At 44.8% G+C, this 13,886-nt stretch overlaps 1 pseudogene; it reads left to right on the top strand.

The window, feature by feature from the left end:
* Window positions 1-10,904: 10,904 nt before the first annotated feature.
* LOC125368116 lies at window positions 10,905-13,482 on the top strand (annotated as a pseudogene).
* The last annotated feature ends 404 nt before the right edge of the window (window positions 13,483-13,886 follow it).

The raw sequence follows: 13,886 nt of genomic DNA, 5'->3' as shown, positions 1-13,886 counted from the left end.
TCCTCCCCTCCCTTCTATCTGGACCAGAGTCTCACCAGGAATTGCTCACTCAGATGATTGCAAAGTGCTGCAGCACGCAGTGAGGCTCTGAACATGGAACCAGCATTGCCAGGTACTGTTTGGAGTGGAACTAGGTCCTCCAACACCAGTGGAGATGGAAGTGTGTGGTGGGAGTTTCATCCTGGATAAGAATTTAGATTAGGGCGCCGTGGCTCACACCTGTATTCCTTCCTCCTCAGAAAGCTGATATCTGAGGATCGTGGTTCACAGCCAGAAGCGGCAGGAAAATCCGTGGGACTTTTTGTTTTTGTCACTTGTGAGATTTAAGCTTTAATTCAGAGCCTGGGTGCTGTCTGTGAGCTATTTTTCCTCAAGGTGAGTCTTTAGCTACCTTGAGCCACAGCACCAATGCTGGTTTTGAGTGGTTAATTGAAGATTAGAGTCTCACCAGGACTTTTTCTGCCCGGGTGGCTTCAAACTCTGATCCTCAGATTTCAACCTCCAGAGTAACGAGGATTACGAGCACTAGCACCAGGCACTGGCAAGTTACACTGTTATCTCTAATTCACAACCAACCAAAAGAAGTGAAGCTGTGGCTCAAGTGGTACAGCACTAGACTTAAGCAAAAAACTAAAAACAAACAAACAAACAAACAAAAAACCCTCAATGATGGTACCCAAGGCATGAGTTCACGCCCCAGAATTGGCATTCACACAAACAAACAGCCTTAGAAAGAAAATGGCAAATCTTGCTTGAAAATTGAGACATATAGGTTTGTAAAATATAGAAATCAGGTGTGGCTAAAATCCTGCTTTAAATCAATTATTGATGAGTGGATTAAGGTGACAGATCTTCCAATTCCTTTGATCTCTACTGTCAGGGCAATGACAATATTGGCTGATAATAACTTTATTCACTGGGATATTGAGCCTGGGCCAAATACTATCACCATAGGTGTGTATGGTTATTTTGCTCTTTGTCACTAACAAGTAGCAGGCAGAGGGCTTACAGAGTGATGTGCATTATCCATGAATACAGAAGCCCAGCTTCCCTCCTCATCCTCTGTTGTGCGGGAGGAGGGCTTTCACCTGTGCTTGCCGTAGATGGATTGCCCTGACAGGTGCAGATCTGAACGGGGCACTTGGTTCTGCAGGTTTTCATTTCATTCTGTACTTGGTTACGTCTTTATGTTTTCACAAAATAAAACAAAGCCATAGAGTCAATAGCTCTCTACATAGTTTTAAAATCCAAATACAAAGCATAAAGCATATAATAAACCTGAAATTATAGCACCCATTTTTAAAATTTTTTTTATTATTTTTTTTTTGCCAGTCGTGGGGCTTGAACTCAGGGCTTGAGCACTGTCCCTGGCTTCTTTTTGCTCAAGGCTAGCACTCTGCCACTTGAGCCACAACACCACTTCTGGCCATTTTCTATATATGTGGTGCTGAGAAATCGAACCCAGGGCTTCATGTATACGAGGCAAGCACTCTTGCCACTAGGCCATATCCCCAGCTCTATAGCACCCATTTTTATTATATCATTATTCTTGTCTCTACAATGTAGTTTAATATAATTTAAGTTTTATTAAGTTGCTGCAGAGAAAGATTTCCATTCTCTGCAGAGTCTCATGAACTTTGCTGCCCAGGCTGGCTTTTTTTTTTTTTTTTTTTGCCAGTCCTGGGGCTTGAACTCAGGGCCTGAGCTCTGTCACTGGCTTCTTTTTGCTCAAGGCTAGCACTCTGCCACTTGGGCCACAGCACCACTTTTTGTATACATGTGGTGCTGAGGAATCGAACCCAGGGCGTCATGTATACGAGGCAAGCACTCTTGCCACTAGGCCATATTCCCAGCCCATCCTAGGCTGGCTTTTGGTCAGCCTCTGAGTAGCTAAAAAAACAGTTGTGAGCTTGGTGAATTTTCCTACTTTGTTCAACAATATTTTGTCAGTTTCACTGTGTTGGAATATTTTGTGTGCTTTCTTTAAACTCTAGTTTTATTCCATTCTGATCTGATAGACTACAGAGAATATTTCCGTGTCCTATGTGCATGTAACTTCACTTTATGTGGGGGAATAGGATCTGTTTTTGAGAAGCTGACAAAAATGGTATGTGTGGTTGGTGGATGAAATACTCTGTAGAAAACATTTTGTAGGAACACCCAGGATTGTGAATGATGGTATACAGTCCATAAATTCTTTCCAACATAAGTCACTGGGGAAGTTGACAAAATTTTACTTTTGGCACAGCAAAAATCTGTGTGCTTTTGAGTTGGAACACTGACATTACTGGAGACGTTTTTTAAATTATTGTTTTTTGCAAGTCCTGGAGCTTGAACTCAGGGCCTGAGCACTGTCCTGGACTTAAATTTTTGCTCAAGGCTAGCACCCTACCACTTGAGTCACAGTGCCACTTCTGGCCGTTTTCTATATATGTGGTGCTGAGGAATCAACCCCAGGGCATCATGTATACAAGGTAAGCACTTTACCACTAGTCCATATTCCCAGTCCCACTGTACTTATTAATATTATTAATCATAGGGCTTGAACTTAGGGCCTGGGTGCTGTTCCTGTGCTCTTTAACTCAAGATTAGTGCTCTAAGTATTTGAGCCACAATACTACTTCTGGTTGTCTGGTTATTAATTGGAGAAGACTATAATAGACTTTAATGCATGGACACCCTTTGAACCCCATCCCTCAATTCTGTTTTTTTGTTTGTTTGTTTGTTTGTTTTGCCAGTCCTGGGGCTTGGAGTCAGGGCCTGAGCACTGTCCCTGGCTTCTTTTTTTTTTTTTTTTTTTTTTTTTGGCGCAAGGCTAGCACTCTACCACTTCAGCCACAGCACCACTTCCGGCTTTTTCTATATATGTGGTGCTGAGGAATCGAATGCAGGGCTTCATGTATATGAGGCAAGCACTCTTGCCACTAGGCCATATTCTCAGGCCCCCATCCCTCCATTCTAAGCCTTCAGATCAGCTAGGGTGAGCTGCATGAGGCATCAGTGCCCAGCTACTAGAGACCTTTGAAGATGCACCATGTATATCCTAATTAAAGATCTTAAAAAGAATCAAAATCTAAAGTTGGACAATATTTAGTTCATTGTTGTACATTGGAAAATGTGAGGTATATTATGTATATACACACATGTGTACATGTATAAATATATTTACTTATTATATATATATATTAGATTAGAAGATTCCATGTCAGAACTATACACAGCTCATCCTGTATGACATAAACTTAGTAATAAAAAAAAACCCATACCTATGGTGGTATGTTAATTTTGTCATATATAAAATTTCTACTTATTTATGAATGTTATTATATTGTTAGGATATTGTGCACAATGATTTTGAGAATGTGATATCATATTTTCATGTGGCTAGGTTATACTGCAGGAAATTCCACTAAGCTTGAAAGTGTGTATTTAAAATCACTGAATTCGGTAATCTATAGAAGAACAGTGATCTTCATTCTGTCAATTTTTTGAGGCAGGAATAGGGAATTGCCCACAGGCACGTGCTCACATTGTTATCTTTTGTCTTTTCCTTCCTGGGGACAGTTGACTTTTGAGGACGTGGCTGTGGAGTTCACATAGGACAAGTGGCGGTGCCTGACCCCGGCTCAGCGGGCTCTGCACAGGGAGGTCATGCTAGACAACTACAGGAACCTGCTCTCCGTGGGTGAGGAGCTTGTGTTGAAATGTCTACTTCATTCTCAGAATTTCCTTGCAGAATATTTCATAACAGGCCCATCTTTGCTGAGTACTAGTGGCTCCTGCCTGTAATCCCAGCTATTCAGAAGGCTGAGGTCTCAGGATCTTGCTTCAAAGCCAAAGCAGGAAGGAAAGTCTATCAGACTCATATCTGTAATTTACTACTAAAAGCCATCTGTGGAGCTGTAGCTCAAATGGGACAGTGCTAGCCTTGAGCACAAAAAAAAAAAAAACAGTGACAGTACCAAGGCCCTGAGTTCAAGCACCAGAACCTTCCAAAAGTAAAAAAAAAAAAAAGAAAGAAAGAAAGAAAGAAAAGTGGTGCCTGCTTTGTGCAAGTGCATCTCAGATAACCGCATTTTCAAAAATCCTGGGAAAGGGTTGCTGTAAAACACACACACACACACACACACACACACACACACACACACACACACGTTTTCAACTAGGCACTGGTGGCTGACACCTGTAATCCTAGCTAATAAAGACGCTGCGATCTAAAGACTGTGGTTTAAAGTCTGCCTAGACAGGAAAGCTGGCATGTCTATTATCTCCAAATAACCCCATAAAGAGTGGAAGTGCAGTTGTGATTCAAAGTAGTAGAGTGATAGCTTTCACTGAAAGAGCTCAGGGAAAGCACCCAGTTCTGGAGATCAACTATAAAACCAATAAAAAAGAAATAAAAGAACATTTGTATATTTGTATAACTTCTGATCCTGTACATTCTACTCTGGGTTTTGTTTTTGTTTGTTTGTTTGTTTGTTTGTTTGTTGCCAGTCCTTGAGCTTGGACTCAGGGTGTGAGCACTGTTCCTGGCTTCTTCTTGCTCTAGGCTAGCACTCTACCAATTGAGCCACAGCGCCCCTTCTGGCTTATCCTATGTATGTGGTGCTGAGGAATTGACACCAGGGCTTTGTGTGTGGGAGGCAATCACTGTAACACTAGGCTATAACCACAGAGACCTACCTTCCACTTTTGAAGGGAAATGAATGCTACAATTTATTTTGGCGTGTGTGTGTGTGTGCACGCGCGCAGGCATGTGTTTGTCCTTATGTACGTATGTGCCTTGAACTCTCAGTAGATTGGTTTTCTTGTGGATGTTCTTTACCACAAATCCATTTTACAATCTTGCTGGTTAATTAGAGGCGTAGTCTTACAGACTTTTCTCCCCCGGCTGGCTTTCACCTCTGATCCTTCAGTTCTCAATCCTGAGAAGGGAAGCTTACAGGCATGAGCCACTGGCACCCAGCTTGCGTGCCCATCAGAGCTGAGTGGGAATGCCAGCCATTCAGTGACATAGGACACTGCGTCCCACAGCTCAGCAGCTCCTATTCACCCTGCACATTTGACTCACTGGCAGCAGGATGCTGAAAACTGTGGGTGGATATTGCACATGGGACCTGGTTGCCACAAATGCCCCATGTGTATCTACACTCCAGGCACATACGAAGTGGCCATATTCTCTTGTGTTTTCCAGCACCAACATCTTCCTACTTTTTCAATGCCCAGGTCTTAATGTCTCTAAACCAGACCTCATCACCTGTCTGGAGCAAGGAAAAGAGCCCTGGAGAGGAAGGAGAAAGGAAACACCAGAAAAAACTAGAGGTGAGTGGAAATGAACTAAAGAGCACGCCCAGAATACAAGTCCAAAGGGAAGGGAATCAGGATGCAGAAAATGGGATTGCAACATTTTCCTACACTGGAAATATTTGTCATTTTTGGTTTTTCCTTTGACCAGTCCTGGGGCTTGAACTCAGGGCCTGAGTGCTGTCCTTAAGCCTCTTTTGCTGAAGTCTAGTGCTCTAGCTGTTTAGCCACAGCTCCCCTTCTGTTTTTTTGGTGGGTTGGCCAGGAAGAGTCCTTAACCACAATATTATGTTGGGGAAGACGCCCAGGTGAAGAAAAGGAACCTCCGGAGGTATGAGGTACACAGCCCCCAGCTGTGATTGCACAGGGCTTATAATGGCAAAAAACAAAGTTACAGTAATCAGGTGTTTAAGCAAGCAAGATTAGGATACGGGTACAAATCTGATTGGCTCAGGGCTCGAGGCATTCTGGGGGCGGTTAGAGTTCTTGACCCTGGGCCCTAATAAACTTGCCCTGGGTTTGCTCATAGTTTAAACAGACAACAAAACGGGGGCTGCCTGAAAATGGGGTTTACTTTAACTCTTCATTCCCCCCTTCAACATGAGAGAGAGTCCATACTGGTGCCAGGTATGTGGCAAATCCTTTACACGGAATTCAGTTCTTCAGACACACAAGAGAATCATGCTGGAGAGAAACCCTACCAGTGCAAAGCTTGTGGCAAGTCATTTAGACATGTCTCTGTGCTGAAGGTACATGAGAGAACACACACGGGAGAGAGGCCATACCCATGTCTTATATGTGGCAAAGCCTTTCGACAATGTTCACACCTGAAAAAACACCAACTGCTCCACACAGGAGAAAAACCCCACAGATGCAATGCATGTGACAAATCCTTCATGCTGCGTGGGGGTCTGATTAGACCCCAGCGACTCCACACTGGAGAGAGACCTTACCAGTGTCTCCACTGTGACAAATCCTTTAAATGAATCTCAACATCTAGGCAACACCAGAGAATCCACACTGGGGAGAGACCTTACGAGTGCAAACTGTGCGGCAAGACCTTCTGGTCTGTCTCCAACCTGAAAGAACATGGGAGGACACACACGGGAGAGAAACCCTACACATGTGAACCGTGCCACAAGTCCTTCACATCCAGCTCCACCCTTAGGATACACCAGAGAACCCACACTGGGGAGAGACCTTATGAGTGCAAACAGTACAGTAAGACCTTCTGGTATATCTTAAACTTCAAAGAACATGGGAGGACACAGACGGGAAAGAAACCCTACACATGTGAACAAGTCCTTCAAACACAGCTCCACCCTCAGAGTTCACCAGAGAAGCCACACTGGGAACAGACCCTACAAATGCCATTCATGTGGCAAATCATTTATAGAGAGCTCACACTTGAGACATGAGAAAATCCACAACCCAGTGGAACCCTAATGTTCAGAAAATAAGGGATGGTCTTTCCACACTACTTAAGCTGGAAGAAACACAGAGGAAGCCACAGTGAATGAAAACCTACAAACACTGAGAATTCAGAAAAGCCTCCCGCCACAGCCCAGGCATTAGAGTCCAGCACTATGAAGGAGAGAAGACAGATAGGAAGGAGATGGATGACATCACCTGACCACTCACCAGTTGACTAAAACACAAGAATCCATACACATAGCTCAAGTGTAGACAGTAATATAGATTGACAGACATGAGATTCTGAGTTAGAATGCCAAGAAAGCAAGAGAAGAGGGGAACTCAGATTTGTGTGGGCATTTCTTCAGTGGTAGAATGTTTGCCTAGCAAATTTGAGTCTTTAGTTCAAAAGCAACCCTACGAAAAGAATGGACTTGGCCAGCCCTGGTGGCTCACACTTGGAATCCCAGCTGCTCAGGAAGCTGAGATATGAGGCTCCAGGAGTGAAGACAGGCAGGGCAGGAAGGTCCATGAGACGCTTATCTCCAATTAATCATGAATAAAAGAAACCAGAAGTACAATAATGGCTCAAGTGGTGGAACTCCATCCTTGAGCAAAAGAAGTTCAACGATAGTGCCAAGGCTTTGAGATGAAGAAGTGAAGGAAATGGCCAATATTTAACTAAGGAGAAAAGCTAGCCTAAACATGGACAAATTGATGCCTACTTCAAGTAGGAAAAGTTAGAATATTCAAAAATATTTGTTGTGGGATAATAAATATTTTCAGTCACCAGTAAACAGTGAAAAAATTCTATTTCTAGGACTAAATGTATCTCAAATCTACAGTTGCTAATGTAAATCTGGGGGCGCTGAGTTTTAAGAGCAAGGGGTAAAAAGGCTTAATTAACAAGTTTCATCAGGTGTAATTGGTAGGACTATTGTGAATATAGAATCAGTGTTTTAATGAGGTATCACATAACAGGTGTACAGATGCTTAATTCACTGTGATTCATTTTATTACTTAATTCCCTTTACTAGGGAGTGGCTTTTAAAGTTTGAAGTCTAAATGTCAATAAATGAATTGGGAACCTAGCAATGAACTCTAGTCTTTCTCTATTTTGACAATGCTAGGGAACAAACAGGCAGCAGGGTCTACCCCTGGTATGACCTCTCCCCCAGATTCTGGGAGTCCCCTATAATGAAAACTTTTAGTGTCCTTTTTCTTGGCTGGAAGAAGTATGGCTGAGGTAGGCAGAAATTCTCCCTATCAGAATGAGAGTCTCCAAGGACAAACAAACCCAACTCCACTGCAGAGACACGGTGCAGGTGCTCCTGGCTGCAGGCCTGGGCTCTAGGGTCAGGTGAGGCCCAGCAGGGCTACTCTGGCTCTGGAGACTCCATCTGCACCAGGAAAGCCACCGTGCTGACCTGGCTCCAGGGAGGAGGGAGACAGGGACCAGCAGCCCCTCTGGTCACATGCAAGTCACAGGCCCACTGACCACAGACATCTTGCTGAATTCAGATGGATTTGAGGCCAGTGGCCAACATGGGCTCAGTGCAGCAGCTCGGCTGACGAGGACGCACCCACCTCAGTGGAGAAGATCCACACTCTCATCCTCAAAGGGCATCGTGTCTTCATTGCGGTGGCTGTAGCAGGGGGTCCTGTGCACCACACTGGTGGATGAAGACAATGCCTCTTGATGAATGGTAGGCAAAGTCAGGGCCTCTATTCCATGTCCATTGGGGTTCAAGGACCACTAATATTCCATGGGACTACTCATATGCCTAAGTGTTCATAGACCCACTAATATTTCATGTGCATATGTTGTCACGGGAATCCTAATATTCCATGTACACTTGTGAACATGGGATCAGATAACTCGAGGGGATGGTCAATCTGGGACCAAAGGAGCAGCACGGAGCCCCTGAGTTCAAGCCCCAAGACCAGCATACCCCCCCCCAAAAAATTGTTAAATCTTTCTGGGCAGCCAAGCTCCCAGCATTTGAGTGCCAGGGAAAAAACTCTTAAGAGGGGACATGAGGCTCCTAGGGTACACTGAGTCCCACTAAGCCACTGTTGCACTGCATGCTGGGAAATACTGGGGGAAAGCTTCTGGTTCCAGGAATCTCTGCTCATTGGACTCTATTTCCCAGAGGCCTTTCCAGCCAACACCTCGTTTGGCCAGTGCATGAGCTTAAAGGAGGTGCCAGAGTGCTGTCCCTGAGCCTCTTATACTCAAGCTAGTGCTCTAGTACTTGAACCACAGCTCCACTTCTGGGTTTGCAGTAGATTATTGGATAGAGTCTTACAGACTTTCCTGCCCAGGCTGGCTTTGAACCATGATGCTCAGATCTCAGCCTCCTTAGTAGCTAGGATGACAGGAGTAAGCTACAAGAGTTTCTTTTTCTTGCTGTCTCAGATGGGCAATCCTCAGAGATAGTAGTCCCCATGGAATGCATGTGAGAGAACCTTCAGGAACTTCTCTAGTCTCACTCTACAGGAGAGTCCACTGTGAAAAGCAATCACACCTAGGAGAAACCTCATTCATACAGACACCTTCAGGCATCTTCAGCTTCAATCAACAGTGGACGACGCACAAGGGAGAGAATGCCTACAAATGTGAGCAGTGCCACAAATCCTTCAAATACACCTCCAGCCTTAGAAGACACCAGAGAAGCCACCCTGGGGACAGAACTTACAAATGCCATGCATGTGGCAAATCACTGACACAGAGCTCACACCTGAAGAGACTCGATAAAATCCACACCTGAAAGGAACCTTTCACAAATGAGCAAGGAGGGATGGTCTTTCAACACTACTCAGGGCTGAAAATCCCAGAGGAACCCACACTGGAAGAAAACCTACAAACACTGAGAATTCAGAAAACCCTCCACTACAGCCCGGGGTTTAGAATCCAGCATAGACCTCTCCTGGGGAGAGAACACAGATAGGAAGGAGAGAGGTGTATCATTTCAGCACTGCCTCACTCTTTAAAAAGTAGGTTAACACTTGCTTGGCAGGTATAAGGCCAGAGTTTTCACTCCAGAAACAGCAAAAAAGAGAGCTGAGGCTCAGATTCATAAGGGGCATGACTGCAGTGGTAGAATGGGTGCCTAGCAACCATGAGTCCTTTGTTCATAACCAACCCTACAAAAAGAAAGGGCTTGCCAGGCATTGGTGCTCATGCCTATAATCCTAGCTACTCAGGAAACTGAGATCTGAGGGTGATGGTGTGAAGACAAGGCAGTAAGGTCCATGAGAGGCCTATGTCCAAAAAAATCACCAAAAAACCAGAAGTGGAGCCATGGCTCAAGTAGTCGAATGTCAACCTTGAGCAAAAGAAGCTCAAAGATAGTACCGACAGCGTGAGATGAAGGTATGAAACCTATGAGCAATGATTCACTAGGAGAAAATCCAGCGTGTGCATTAAAGTATGAGTACATATTCACAGTAGAAATAGTTTGAGTCTTTTGTAATATATCTTGTGAGATAATAAACCTTTTCAGTCATCAGTAATGAAGAAACGAAAAATACAATCCTCTTTCAAAGATTGTAAATGTATCTCAAACCTGCATTATGTAATGTAAAACTGGAGGCCCTGAGTTTTAAGGCCCAGGGAAAGAAGGCTTAATTAATAAGCTTAATGAGTTGTAATGGATAGGACTTTCATGAGCAGACCTACAATGATCTTGAGTGTGTATAATCTGTATTTCAATGTGGTATCACATAAGGGGTATATGGATGATTAATTCCTTGTGATTAATTATACTAATCAAAACCCTTTATTAGGGGGCTGGGAATATGGCCTAGTGGTGAAGTGCTCACCTCCTATACATGAAGCCCTGGGTTTGATCCCTCAGCACTACATATATAGAAAAGGCCAGAAGTGGTGCTGTGGTTCAAGTGGCAAATCCTTGAGCAAAAAGAAGCCAGGGACAGTGCTTAGGCCCTGAGTCCAAGCGCCAGGACTGGCAAAAAAACAAACCCAACACCCCCCCCCAAAAAAAAACCCTTTATTAAGGAATGGTCTCTCTCTCTCTCTCTCTCTCTCTCTCTCTCTCTCTCTCTCTCTCTCTCTCTCTCTCTCTCTCTCTCTCTCCCTCCCCCTCCCTCTCTCTCCTCTCTCCCTCCTCTCTCTCTCTCTCCTCTCTATCTCTCCTCTCTCTCTCTGTTAGTCTTATTAGAAGATGGGTCAGCAGTCCTTGCTACAGGACAGCCACAGTCAGGTCACCATTCTCCTGCATCACCTCAGTCACATCTCCGTCTCAGGTAACCTAGCGCTTGCTCATCCCAGGAGCCTGGCGGCGCGCTTGTTGCAGCCCTGCGTGGGGGCTTTCTGCATTAGCCCTCTGGAGGGGGCTTGAACCCAGGTAACTGTAACGACAAAAATCAGGACACGGGGGATGCAGAGGCGAGTGAACCAATGCACCCTTTATTTCAGGAGGGCCAAGGTTTATTTATTTTTTGGGGGGGGGGGGGCGGTCCTGGGGCTTGGACTCAGGGCCTGAGCACTGTCTCTGGCTTCTTTTTGCTCAAGGCTAGCACTCTGTCACCTGAGCCACAGCGCCACTTCTGGCCGTTTTCTGTATATGTGGTGCTGAGGAATTGAACCCAGGGCCTCATGTATACAAGGCAAGCTCTCTTGCCACTAGGCCATATCCCCAGCCCTGGGGGCCAAGGTTTATACAGGGTTAGGAATCCGTTTAAAACTTCGAGAGTAGGTGATGTGGGCTGCGCTGTGCGAGGCGCTGGGCGGCACTGGCTCTCAGGCAGAGCGACCGGGACTGGCGAGGTAGGCGCGGCGGGGAGGCGGGGCCTCCGGGCCGGGCTGTGCGCCTACCCGGCCCTTCCGAGGGGTTTCTCGGGCGGCCGGGGAGGCGGACATGAGGATGTCGCCGGTGTCTGCCGCACGGATGGCCCTTGTAGCACCTAGTGGGCATGTGCGTCAGTGAAGACTCACGCGAAGGCAGACGGGTGGCATTTTACATTTCTTTTTTTTTTTTTTTTGGCCAGTCCTGGGCCTTGGACTCAGGGCCTGAGCGCTGTCCCTGGCTTCCTTTTGCTCAAGGCTAGCACTCTGCCACTCGAGCCACAGCGCCACTTCTGGACGTTTTCTGTATATGTGGTGCTGGGGAATCGAACCCAGGGCCTCATGTATACGAGGCAAGCTCTCTCGCCACTAGGCCATATCCCCAGCCCCACGGGTGGCATTTTATTACCATCTGTGGAACTTTTTTGTAATTCATTTTTCCTTACTGAGGTACAAAGAATTATACCAGGTCGAAAGATCTGAATGAGTATCCTAAAAAAAGAAAAGGGAAGACTCTACACCCTTCCCCGTTATTCAGATTCCTCTGGAGTAAGCAGAGTTGCAGATGGATTCAATGGAATTTTTTCTGATCGTTGTTACAGTGTCTGCTCAATGAGACAGCCAGACTTAAAATATTTTGACAACAAAGATGACGATTCGGATACTGAGACATCAAATGACTTGCCAAAATTTGCAGATGGAATCAAGGCCAGAAACAGACATCAGAACTACCTGGTTCTTGGTCCTATGCTTAGAATCCTAGACCACACTGCCTTTCCTGCAGAAAAATCTGATATTGAAATTTGTGATGAAGAATGTGACTCACCTGAATCATTCTACCAGCAAACTCAAGAGGAGAGTCCTGTAGAAGTTCACTCTGCAGAAGAGGTTCCTGTTGCTGTAGAAGTGCGTGCAATATCTGAGGATTATGACATAGAGACCGAAAGCAATTCCTCTGAAAGCCTCCCAGATCAAATTGATGAAGAACCACTGGCAAGACTCTGTAAAGTTATTGACAAAAGCCAGGCTTTGAATATGACTGCCCAGCAGAAATGGCCTTTACTGAGAGCTAATAGCAGTGGTCTCTATAAATGTGAACTTTGTGATTTCAACAGTAAATATTTTTCTGATTTAAAACAGCATCTGATCCTGAAGCATCAACGTACTGATTCAAATGTATGTCAAATATGCAAGGAAAGTTTCTCTACGAACATGCTTCTGATGGAGCATGCCAAACGACATGACAAGGGTCCCTAACTGTGACTATAAGACGGTGATTTTTTGAGAACCTCAGCCAGCACATTGCAGACATCCACTTTAGTGACCGCCTGTACTGGTGTGAGCAGTGTGACATGCAGTTCTCCTCAAGCAGTGAGTTCTACCTGCACTTCCAGGAACACAGCTGTGATGAACAGTACTCATGTCAGTTCTGTGAGCATGAAACTAATGATCCAGAAGACTGGCGTAGCCATGTGGTAAATGAGCATGCATGTAAATTAATAGAACTAAGTGATAAGTGTAACAGTGGAGAACATGAACAGGACAGCCTTTTATGCAAAATTACCTTTGACAAATGTAAAAACTTCTTTGTAGGTCAAGTGTGTGGTTTTCAGAGTAGACTTCACACAAATGTTAACAGGCATGTTGCTATTGAGCATACTAAAATATATCCTCATGTTTGTGATGACTGTGGCAAAGGATTTTCAAGTATGCTAGAATACTGTAAGCATTTAACTTCACATTTATCTGAAGGGATTTATTTAGGTCAATATTGTGAATATTCAACAGGACAAATTGAAGATCTTAAAATTCATCTAGATTTCAAGCATTCAGCTGAGTGACCGTATAAATGTTGTGACTGCTTGATGAGATTTGGAAATGAAAGGGAATTAATCAGTCACCTTACAGTCCATGAGACAACTTGACTGTTCACTTTACATAATGTTTTTTGTTTTTTGGGGTTTTTTTTTTTTTTTTGCCAGTTCTGGGCTTGAATCCAGGGTCTTAGCACTGTCCCTGGCTTCTTTTTGCTCAAGGCTAGCACTCTGCCACTTGAGCCACAGTGCCACTTCTGGCCTTTTCTATATATGTGCTGAGGAATTGAACCCAGGGCTTCATGTATACAAGGCAAGCACTCTTGCCACTAGGCCATATTCCCAGCCCTACATAATGTTTAAAACGATAAATTCAAGTTTGTTTGTTGGCCAGTCCTGGGCCTTGGACTCAGGGCCTAAGCACCTTTCCCTGGCTTCCTCCCGCTCAAGGCTAGCACTCTGCCACCTGAGCCACAGCGCCCCTTCTGGCCGTTTTCCACATATGTGGTGCTGGGGAATTGAACCCAGAACTTCATGTGTAGGAA

This window comes from Perognathus longimembris, chromosome 20 (assembly GCF_023159225.1).
Source record: "Perognathus longimembris pacificus isolate PPM17 chromosome 20, ASM2315922v1, whole genome shotgun sequence".
Lineage (NCBI taxonomy): Eukaryota > Metazoa > Chordata > Mammalia > Rodentia > Heteromyidae > Perognathus > Perognathus longimembris.
The sequence above is the reverse complement of the archived record's forward strand: the minus strand, read 5'-3'. Positions and strand labels throughout refer to the sequence as shown.